Here is a 10,264-nt window from a genome sequence, read left to right as displayed (position 1 = left end):
GGATTTTGTCTCTCTCTACATCCACATCATACTCAGCAAGCCACCAAATGGAGTGTGGCGGAGGGTACTTTCGGTACCACTATCTGATCCCACCAACCCTGTTCCACTCGCGAGTAGTGCGTGGAAAGAATAATTATCGGTAATCCTCTATATTGGCTCTAATTTCTCGAATTTTCTCCTCGTGATCAATAAGCGAGATGTATGTGGAGGGAAGTAATATGTTGTCCGACTCCTCTTGAAAAGTGCTGAACCGAAACATCAGTAGTAAGTCTCTCCGTGATGCACAACGCCTCTCTTGTAACGTCTGCCAGTGGAGTTTGCTTAGAATCTCCGTAACGCTCTGTCGCCAGCTAAGCGATCCCGTGACGAAACGCGCCGCTCTTCGTTGGATCTTCTTTATCTCGTCTATCAGTCCTACCTGATATGTATCCCAGATAGATGAACAGTATTCAAGAATAGGGCGAACAAGCACCTTATACGCCACTTCCTTCCTTTAGATTCTTCCGATGAATTTGAGTCTGGTGTCGGTTTTTCCCACTGTCTGTTTTATGTGGTCATGCCACTTAAGGTCGCTCTGGACTGTTACGCCTAGATATTTTACGGCAGACGCTGTTTCCAGCTGTTTGTCATCAATAGCGTAGCTGTACTGCAGTGTATTTCTTTTCCTATGTGTGCGCAGTATGTTACATATATTTACGTTCAGGGTCAGCTGCCAGAGCCTACACCACTCATCAATTCTCTGCACGTCGCTATGCAAATTCTCATAATCTTCTGGCGTTGCTACTTTTGGTACAGAGTATCACCTGCGAGTAGCCTTAAAGAGCATCCGACACTTTCTACTACATCATTTATATGTGTTGTAATTAGCAACGGGCGTAACACTCTTCCCAGTGGTGCTCCGGATATTTAGTTGCGTTACGAGCGAAGTGTTGAGTTCTATCTGCAGGAAAGTCTTGAATCCAATCGCAAGTCTGCTGCGATACTCCGCAAGCTCGTGTATTTATTTCGTTAAACGGCAATGCGGGAAGGTGTCAAATGCCTCACTGAAGTCCGCAGCTCGTGGTCGTGCGGCAGCGTTCTCGCGTCCCACGCCCGGGTTCCCGGGTTCGATTCCCGGCGGGGTCAGGGATTTTCTCCGCCTCGTGATGGCTGGGTGTTGTGTGCTGTCCTTAGGTTAGTTAGGTTTAAGTAGTTCTAAGCTCTAGGGGACTGATGACCATAGATGTTAAGTCCCATAGTGCTCAGAGCCATTTGAACCGAGCCGCCTCACTGAAATGGAGGAACACGGCATCAAACTACCGCCGTTGTCCGCTGCGTTGTGGATGTCAGGGAGGAACAGAGCGAGCTGACTTCAGCACGATCTCTGTTTGCGGAATCCATGTTGATTTATATACAGGAGATGTTCATTTTCCTAAAACGTTATAATTGTTGCGGAAAAAACATGTTCCATAATTCTACAACAAACTGAGGTCAACGACATAGGTCTCTAATTGTGTGGATCTGTCTTACGGCCTTACTTAAAAAGGGGATTGACCTGCGCTTTTTTTTCTGTCTTTACGTACCTTTCGTTGCTCAAACGACTGTTCGGGAGCAAGTTCTTTCGCATAATCGTTATAGACTCTTATAGGTATCCCATCTCGTGCTCAAGCCTTTCCACTACTAAGCGACTGTAGCTACTTTTCAATTCCTTGATCGGTTATGTTAATATCTACCATTTCGACGTTCGCGCGACGATTGGAAGGAGGGACAGTGTTACGATCTTCGGCAGTGAAACAACTTCGGAAGACCGAATTCAGTAATTTCGGCCTACTCTCTGTTATCTTTCGTTTCGGCGCCGGTGTGGTCGCTGAGACAATGAAAAGATGATTGTACGTACGACCAAAATCTCTTACGGTTTTCACGCAGGTCGGCTAACAACGTCTTACTTTCAAAATCATTGAACAGTTCTCTGATTGCTCTTCTTACGTTCATTTCCGCCTTGTTCAGCTATTGCTTGTCAGATAGCATTTTACTTCTCTTGAATCTGAGTGAAGTACTCTTTGTTTACGCAGCGCTTTTCTATCATGGCTATTAAACCATTGTGCATCTTTACCATCTACTCGCCTATGCAAGAAAATACCCTGCCGGGAAAAAATTCAAATACCGTGAAGGACATCGCCACTGTATTGACATGTGAGCTGATAGGCAGTTGATCATCGCAGGAGTATATGATGACAAATTCAAAGCAAATGAAGCATCCATGTCACAGTAAACGGAGTCCAGACAGTCACTCCAGTAGGCAGCGCACCCGTTCTTCTGGCAACGCAAGCCCGTATTCTCGCCTAGAAACCGTACTAAATTTGCCGAATGTCCTTCCGCGCCGGCCGGCTTGGCCGAGCGGTTCTAGGCGCTACAGTCTGTAACCGCGCGACCGCTACGGTCGCAGGTTCGAATCCTGCCTCGGGCATGGATGTGTGTGATGTCCTTAGGTTAGTTAGGTTTGAGTAGCTCTAAGGTGTAGGGGAGTGATGACCTCAGATGTCAAGTCCCATAGTGCTCAGAGCCATTTGTCCTTCCGCGATAGACTTTCGCAGCCACCTCGCACCTGTTTTTGTTATTCGCCAATAGTTCTTGCACTTAGCTATGAGGCAGTACGAACTTCACTGTGTCCCGGATGTATACAGTTGTCCTCACATCAGGTGAAGTTCCTGTCCAGAGCAGTTGCATTGCAGCAGCTGTAAATGGCCGCGCACTGTCCTGCTGTTAAAGCACATCCCCTTCATCTCCAGGAAATGCCAGAATGGCATGGCAGGCACTGCTTAGTTTAACTTGCAGGAACACCAAATGTGACCGCGACCTGTAATTGAAGGACCCAAACACCACGAACCATGCGGTGGAACAAGTGTTTCGTGAGCGAATGCGCTCTGGCATAGGCAGATAACCAGGTCCACGCTGTACGCTGTGCCCGTATACAGACAGGACTTGTCCTGATCACTGGAGACAACTGTGCGGCGCTCCACTCTCCGGTCATCTCTTCCACGACGCTAGAGCAGCCGTGATCGTTGGTGTCGTGCTCTCAGTGGTAGCCTGGCCGAAATAACGCGTCATCATAATCCTGCTGCAAGCAGTCAGTTCCCAAAGGTCCCTGGTTATACTGCGGTTGCAACACGTGTCCAGAATTCGTCTCCGGATGATTTTAGGTCTGCCGTCACCGCTTTACACAGTGCGCCAGTCTTTAAATGAGCTCGCGCTACGCAGACGTCCAGCATGTTTCACGGAGCACTGTTGAAAACAGGACACACCACCAATACATTGTATCCAACATGTGCAGCAACGCGCCGATACGTCCATCCAGCTTACAGCTTCCAGTTCCAGCCCATTCAAATGGCTGGAGGTATCCAACACTAGTCTGTACTCGTCGTTAGGGCATGTCTTTATCGTAGAAACGATATTGCATACACTGTCCACCTCCAGACTCAGCACCGTTACTGCCTTCACAGTCAAGACAGACGTTGAACGGTCAGGCCTCCTTAGCGCCAACTGATCGCCGACGGGCGTGATAGATTCAAATAAACAGCTACACCTGCCTAATAGCGTGTAGGGCCACCGAGCGCACGAAGAGGGGCCGCAACACGGCGTGGCTCGGACTCGACTACTGTCTGAAGTGGTGCTGGACGGAACTGACACCTTGAATCTTCTAGAGCTGTCCATAAATCCGTGAGAGTACGAGTGCGTGGAGATCCATTCTGAAAAGCACATTGCAAGCGATCCCACATATACTCAACAATGTTCATCGCTGGGAAGTTTGGTGGCCAGCGGAAGTGTTTAAACTCTGAAAACTGTTGCTGGAGCCACTCTGCAGCAATTCTGGGCGTGTGCGATGTCGCATTGTCCTGCTGGAATCGTCAAAGTCCGTCGGAATGCACAATGGACATGAATGGATGCAGGGGATCAGACAGGATGGTTACGTACGTGTCACCTGGCACAGTCGTATATAGACGTATCAGAGGTCCCATATTGCTCCAGCTGCACACGCCCCACACCATTACAGAGCCACCACCAGCTTGAAGAGTCCCCTGCTGACATGCACGTCCGATGGATTCGTTAGGTTCTCTCCATACTCCTATATGTCGCTCCGCTCGATACAATTTGAAACGAGACTCATGTGATCAGGCAACATGTTTCCAGTCAGCAACAGTCCTGTGTCGGTATCCACGCCGGCCGGAGTGGCCGTGCGGTTCTAGGCGCTACAGCCTGGAACCGAGCGACTGCTACGGTCGCAGGTTCGAATCCTGCCCCGGGCATGGACGTGTGTGATGTCCTTAGGTTAGTTAGGTTTAAGCAGTTCTATGTCCTAGGGGACTGATGACCTCAGAAGTTAAGTCGCATAGTGCTCAGAGCCATTTTTTCGGTATCCACGGACCCAGGCGAGGGGTTAAGCTTTGTATCGAGCAGTCTTCAAGGGTACACAAGTGAGCCTTCGGCTCCGAAAGAGCATATCGATAATGTTTCGTTAAATGGTTCGCACGCCGTCATTTTATGATGCCCCAGCGTTGAAATCTGCACCAAATTCCGGTACCGTTGCACTTGTGTCACTTTGAGCGATACTCCTCAGTCGTTGTTGGTCCCGTTCTTACAGGATCTTTTTCCGGCCACAGCGACGTCGGAGATCTGATGTTCTACCGGATTCCTGATATCCACGGTACACTGGTGAAACCGTCGTATGGGAGAATCTCCACTTCATCGCTATCTCGGAGATGCTGTGTCCCATGGGTTGTGCATCGACTGTGACACCACGTTCACTTAAATCTTGATAACCTCGCATTGTAGCAGTAGTACCCGATCTACCAACTGCGCCAGATACTGGCCTTAGGCGATGCCTATTGACAGTTTTTCTGGGTGCCCTCAGCCTCGTGATAGCAACTGAGGAGCTACTCGACCGAGTAGTAGCGGCTGCGGTCAAAGATACCCATCATAACGACCGGGAGAGCGGTGTGCTGACCACACGCCCCTCCTATCCGCATCGTCATCTGAGGATGACACGGCGGTCGGATGGTCCCGATGGGCCACTTGTGGCTTGAAGACGGAGTGCTACTGCCAGTTTACGTATCTCTGTGTTTGAGTAAGCATGACAATACCAGTTTCTCTGCCGTTTCAGCGTATTATACGCTTGTAGCAGTGAAAAGACAGTCCCTCGAAGACGAATAGGTGCATTCTTTTTTTTTTCTTTCTTTTTTTTTCTTTTTTTTTGCGAAGATCACCGATCTCAAGATCTTACAAGTTTTTCAGTGCCTATCGTCAAAGGTAAGTCATTTATACAGGGTGGTCCCGAATTCATGGTACAAACTTTAATGGTAGGTGCAGGACATTGTAACAAGGATATATTGTATAGGAATGTATAGTCCCAGGTGACGCGGTGAGGCGTAAACAGGGGAAATAACGGCCGAAAGGAAAACGAAAGATTTTATTGAAATCGTTGTTGACAAGTGTCATGTTTACAGTAAGTGTTCAAAATTGCGTCCACCATGAGCGATACATGCTTGACAGCGTCGGTGCAGCGATTGGCGTACACGTTCAAAGATGCCTGGTATTTCACGCACACCTGCAGCAGCTACAGATATGCGAGCAACGAGATCCTCATCTGAGTCAACTGGAGTCTCATAAACAAGACTCTTAAGATGTCCCCATAAAAAGTAATCGAGGCAAGAGAAATCAGGAGATCGGGGTGGCCAAGGGACTGGTCCACCACGCCCAATCCATCTAGCACCAAACGTGGCATTCAGGTAATTCCGTACAGCAGTGCTGAAGTGTGCTGGCGCTCCATCGTGCTGAAACCACATGCGGTTACGAATGGCGAGCGGAACATCTTGCAGCAGTTCTGGTAACACTTCTTGCAGAAAAATAAGATAGCTTTCGCCACAGAGTCGCGTGGGTAGTAAGTATGGCCCAATCAAAAAGTCGTTCACAATACCAGCCCACACATTAATACCGAAACGTTGTTGATACGCATGTGGACGCGTTGCATGTGGATTATCTGTTGCCCACACATGGGAATTGTGCGCATTAAAGACACCCTCGCGTGAAAATGTCGCTTCATCTGTAAATAGCACATGACCTACGAAATCCGGCTGCAACGCACATTGCTGCAACAACCACTGGCAGAAGTTCACGCGAAGAGGATAATCTGCCGGATTCAATGCTTGTACTTTTTGAAAATGGAAGGGGTGTAAGCGATTTTCATCTAACACTCTGCATACAGTCTGATGACTCACATGTACGTCACGCGCAACAGTTCTTGTGCTTGACTCGGGTCTATCAGCCACTATGTTCAAGATGCGTTCATCCAGTCTTGGAGTGCGTACAGCTCTTAATCGACCGGCGTCATGTCTGTTGACGTCGAACGTACCTGTTTCACAAAGTTGACGATGTAACCGTTGAAAAATTCTATGATCCGGCATTCGTCGATTAGGATACTCCGCGCGATACATTCGTAACGCAGCTCTGGCGTTACCATTTGCACGGCCGTACATGTAATGCATGTCTGCTTTTTCTGCATACGTAAAGTCACCCACCGTCTACGGCAGCACAATTGTGAATGGCGCTTGTCCCTACTGCGATACATCATGTTCATCTACTGCCCTCTACCGGCAGTGACACCAACCGATCACTCCATTTCTCTTTCCCCTGTTTACGCCTCACCGCGTCACCTGCGACTATACATTCCTATACAATAAATCCTTGTTACAATGTCCTGTACCTACCATTAAAGTTTGTACCATCAATTCGGGACCACCCTGTATAGAATAGGAAAAGCATTGGCTCTAGAATGGAGCCTTGTGAAACTGTAGCCCAAATAGAATTAGATCTTCACAACGACTCTGGATGCATAAATACATACGACTGTTTATGTATGAAGCCACCCTTGTACTTTTAGTTGCACCCGTTGTCTTACCCGCCCTTATCCTATTCAGCTAGATCCCCTAAACCAGGTCGCAGAGTGTGGTGTGTGGTGACAAGGAGCAAACTGCCTGCGGAGTTGGCACAGACGCGTGCCCATCAGATCCGCTCTGGCCACGGCGCGCGCCGCCTGTTCTCAAGTGGCGGGCTTCCGGAAACGGTTGCGTGACGCCACGCCTCCCGGAAGTCGCGTTTATCGACCGCTTCCGGCAGCGCCGCTGGCCCTTCACATTTGCGGCTGGCGTGTCTGTCGCTACGCACGCACACTGTCTGACGTCACGCGTGTCTGTGTTTGTGCAAAGCATCAGACGGGAGGAGTCGAGCTGCAGCAGGTCTCTTCTGCGGTCCTACGGCAAGCTGTGGCCCGTGCAGGCCGTGCCCTGCTTACCTGCAAAGTAAGCGACTGAAGGACTGGGGGCACTATTCTGCAATGGCTTACATCATACTAAAGAACAAAAAAAATGCTCAACTGTCACTTCAAATGCGGTGACTTATAATTTTATTTGGGCTACAGTTTCACAAGGCTCCATTCTAGAGCCAATGCTTTTCCTATTCTATATAAATGACTTACCTATAAATTAACGATAGGCACTGAAAAACTTGTAACTTTGTCTCTGAAAACCTCGCAATTTCAGTAAATAGTAACTCAATTATCAAATACAGATTCGAAAGTGCACGGATTTCTCTAACCTGCCAATAACTATGCTTCTGCTATGTAGTTACACATGTAACATCTTTATCTGTAACAATTTACTACGCTTTTATAAGGAACCGTTTTCCTGTAAAAATAACCCTCCGTTACTCGCGCAAAAATTCGTGACACGGTTACTCGCGCGGATGACAGGCGTCATCAACAAATACTTTAAACGGTATTTATGACTGATTCTATGATTTTTATTAAATCTAAATATAATATCTTAAATATTGGTATACATTATAATATATTGTAACGTTTGGAACAGTTTGTGCAACAATTTCATAAGGTTACATTTCAAAACAACAAATTTACATCTGTTTTCCGTGTAAGCATCGAGAGATGTTTAACAATGTAACCATTTATCAAAAGAACATGTAAATATTCCCACAATGAAATTTTCACTCTGCAGAGGAGTGCGCGCTGATTTTGAAACTTTCTGGCACAGCAAAACTGTGTGCCGGACTGAGACTCGAACGTCCGCAGCTCGTGGTCGTGCGGTAGCGTTCTCGCTTCCCGCGGCCGGGTTCGATTCCCGGCGGGATCAGGGATTTTCTCTGCCTCGTGATGACTGGGTGTTGTCTGATGTCCTTAGGTCAGTTAGGTTTAAGTAGTTCTAAGTTCTAGGGGACTGATGACCATAGCTGTTAAGTCTCATAGTGCTCAGAGCCATTTTTTTTTTTTTTTTTTTTTTTGGACTGGAACTCGGGACTTTTGCCTTTCACGGGCAAGTGCTCTACCATCTCAGCTACCGAGGTCCCGAGTTCGAGTCTCGGTCCGGCACTCAGTTTTGATCTGCCAGGAAGTTTCAGAATCAGCGCACACTCAGCTGCAGAGTGAAAATTTCACTGTGGGAACATCCCCCAGGCTGTGGCTAAGCCATGTCTCCGCAGTATCCTTTCTTCCAGGAGTGCTAGTCCTGCAAGTATCGCAGGAGAACTTTTGTGAACTTTGGAAGGTAGGAGACGAGGTACTGGCAGATGTAAAATTATGAGGACGGGCCGTGAGTCGTGACTGGGTAGCTCAGTTGGTAGAGCACTTGCCCACGCAAGGCAAAGGTCCCGAGTTCAAGTCTCGGTCCGGTACACAGTTTTAATCTGCCAGGACGTTTCATGAAAATGTAATTTAGTGACAAAGTGCAAACAACATTGTAATAAAGAACACACATTATTTGACAACACAGTTTACACATATGTCTTTCAGATGATCAACACATGTCCAGTTGCTGCATGTAGCGCACCATCTACGAGTTGTTTTATTTCCTCTTCTTCCACTTATATAAGACCTTCCACGTGATCGTGTTGATTTTTGTGGCTGTTCCGCAGTTCCTTCAATGCCTAACAGTAATTTAGCCCTCTTCCGAATTTCACATGAAAGGCTTTTAATAAGGGAACGTCACTCTATTTGAAGCTTTATTCGTTCCCAGCTAATTTTTCTATAAAATCAACCCTTTCGTACAATCTGATTTGCAGCCATGGAGTGCTATTTATATATACATAAAGCGTTTGTGGCTGCAATGTTCAAAATATTGTAAAACAGTGTGATAGGCCACCTTCTTCTATTACATGACACATTGTTCTTCTGACAAAGCTGATCCAAAAGATCTACCCTCAATTTTGACATGTTATAGAAAGTAATCATTTCAGGTTTATTTTTTTCCCCTGTTGAACGATCAATAGCGTCATCGAAATGCATGCTGACAACTCCAACACTATTCTATTTTTTCTTTGGACAGTGTGAGACCAATATACAAACCTGTTTAAATCCCAATGTAGTCGATTTTGGATCGCTTTCTGTTTTGGTAAAACTTCTTTCGGCATTTCTCTCTATTTATTAATACTGTTCCGACGTATGTCACTTTCTCCGCCTGAAATTTCTCAACTACAGACAAACTGGTAAACCAGTTGTCACCAGCGATATTTCTCCTTGTACCTTGTACTTGTTCGACCATTCAAAGAACAATATCTTCAGCTGAATTACTGGCATTATTTGGTCCCTCTGCATGCTTGCCGACGTACGGTTCTAAATTCAAAGTATAATTTGTTTTTACATCAAATACAGCAAACGCTACATTGCAGGTTTCCTAGCAATATATTGCCTGAAAGGGCAGTTTCCTCTAAATGCCAAAAAGTGTTCATGAACAGTAAGATATTCAGTAGCTAGAAAATATTTTTGGAAATTGTTATTGAATACTTGAAAGGTCTCTGTTGGATTCCATTCATGTTAATTTCTTAAATCTGTTGTCATTTACAGCATAAATTCCTCTTCTAAATTTACTGTGGTGTTTCTGACTCTATGTGGGAGGAGACTGACCAGTGAAACGTGTTACTTTTACACAGAAACAAGAACGATCTGTCACACTACTACACATTAAAACACAGTTTATATGTAATTCATGTCACACAGTCTCATACGGAACCTACATCCGCTTTCTTTTATATACTGTATATGATCAGATACTGTCATCCCCCTTCCCTTCTGTGTGAGAGGATGAATGAGCAAATGTATTTCTAGTTGCATGCTGGATGGTAGCACACAAGCCTCTCTGCTAGAGAACAGTAGGACCAACGTCAGAACAGGTAGCTACGCTTTCTGAAAGCAGAGAGGTTTCTATTCTTAGTATGGTCCTGTCTG

The 10,264-nt window shown here is 46.5% G+C and overlaps 1 non-coding gene across 1 annotated transcript; it reads left to right on the top strand.

Annotated features, from left to right (window-relative positions):
* Positions 1-8,642: 8,642 nt before the first annotated feature.
* Trnaa-cgc lies at positions 8,643-8,717 on the top strand. The gene has a single exon. It is a non-coding gene; the product is annotated as a tRNA-Ala (tRNA).
* Positions 8,718-10,264: the final 1,547 nt, after the last annotated feature.

The sequence above is a fragment of the Schistocerca piceifrons genome, chromosome 11 (assembly GCF_021461385.2).
Source record: "Schistocerca piceifrons isolate TAMUIC-IGC-003096 chromosome 11, iqSchPice1.1, whole genome shotgun sequence".
Taxonomy (NCBI): Eukaryota; Metazoa; Arthropoda; class Insecta; order Orthoptera; family Acrididae; genus Schistocerca; species Schistocerca piceifrons.
This window is presented reverse-complemented; position numbering and strand designations above follow the sequence as displayed.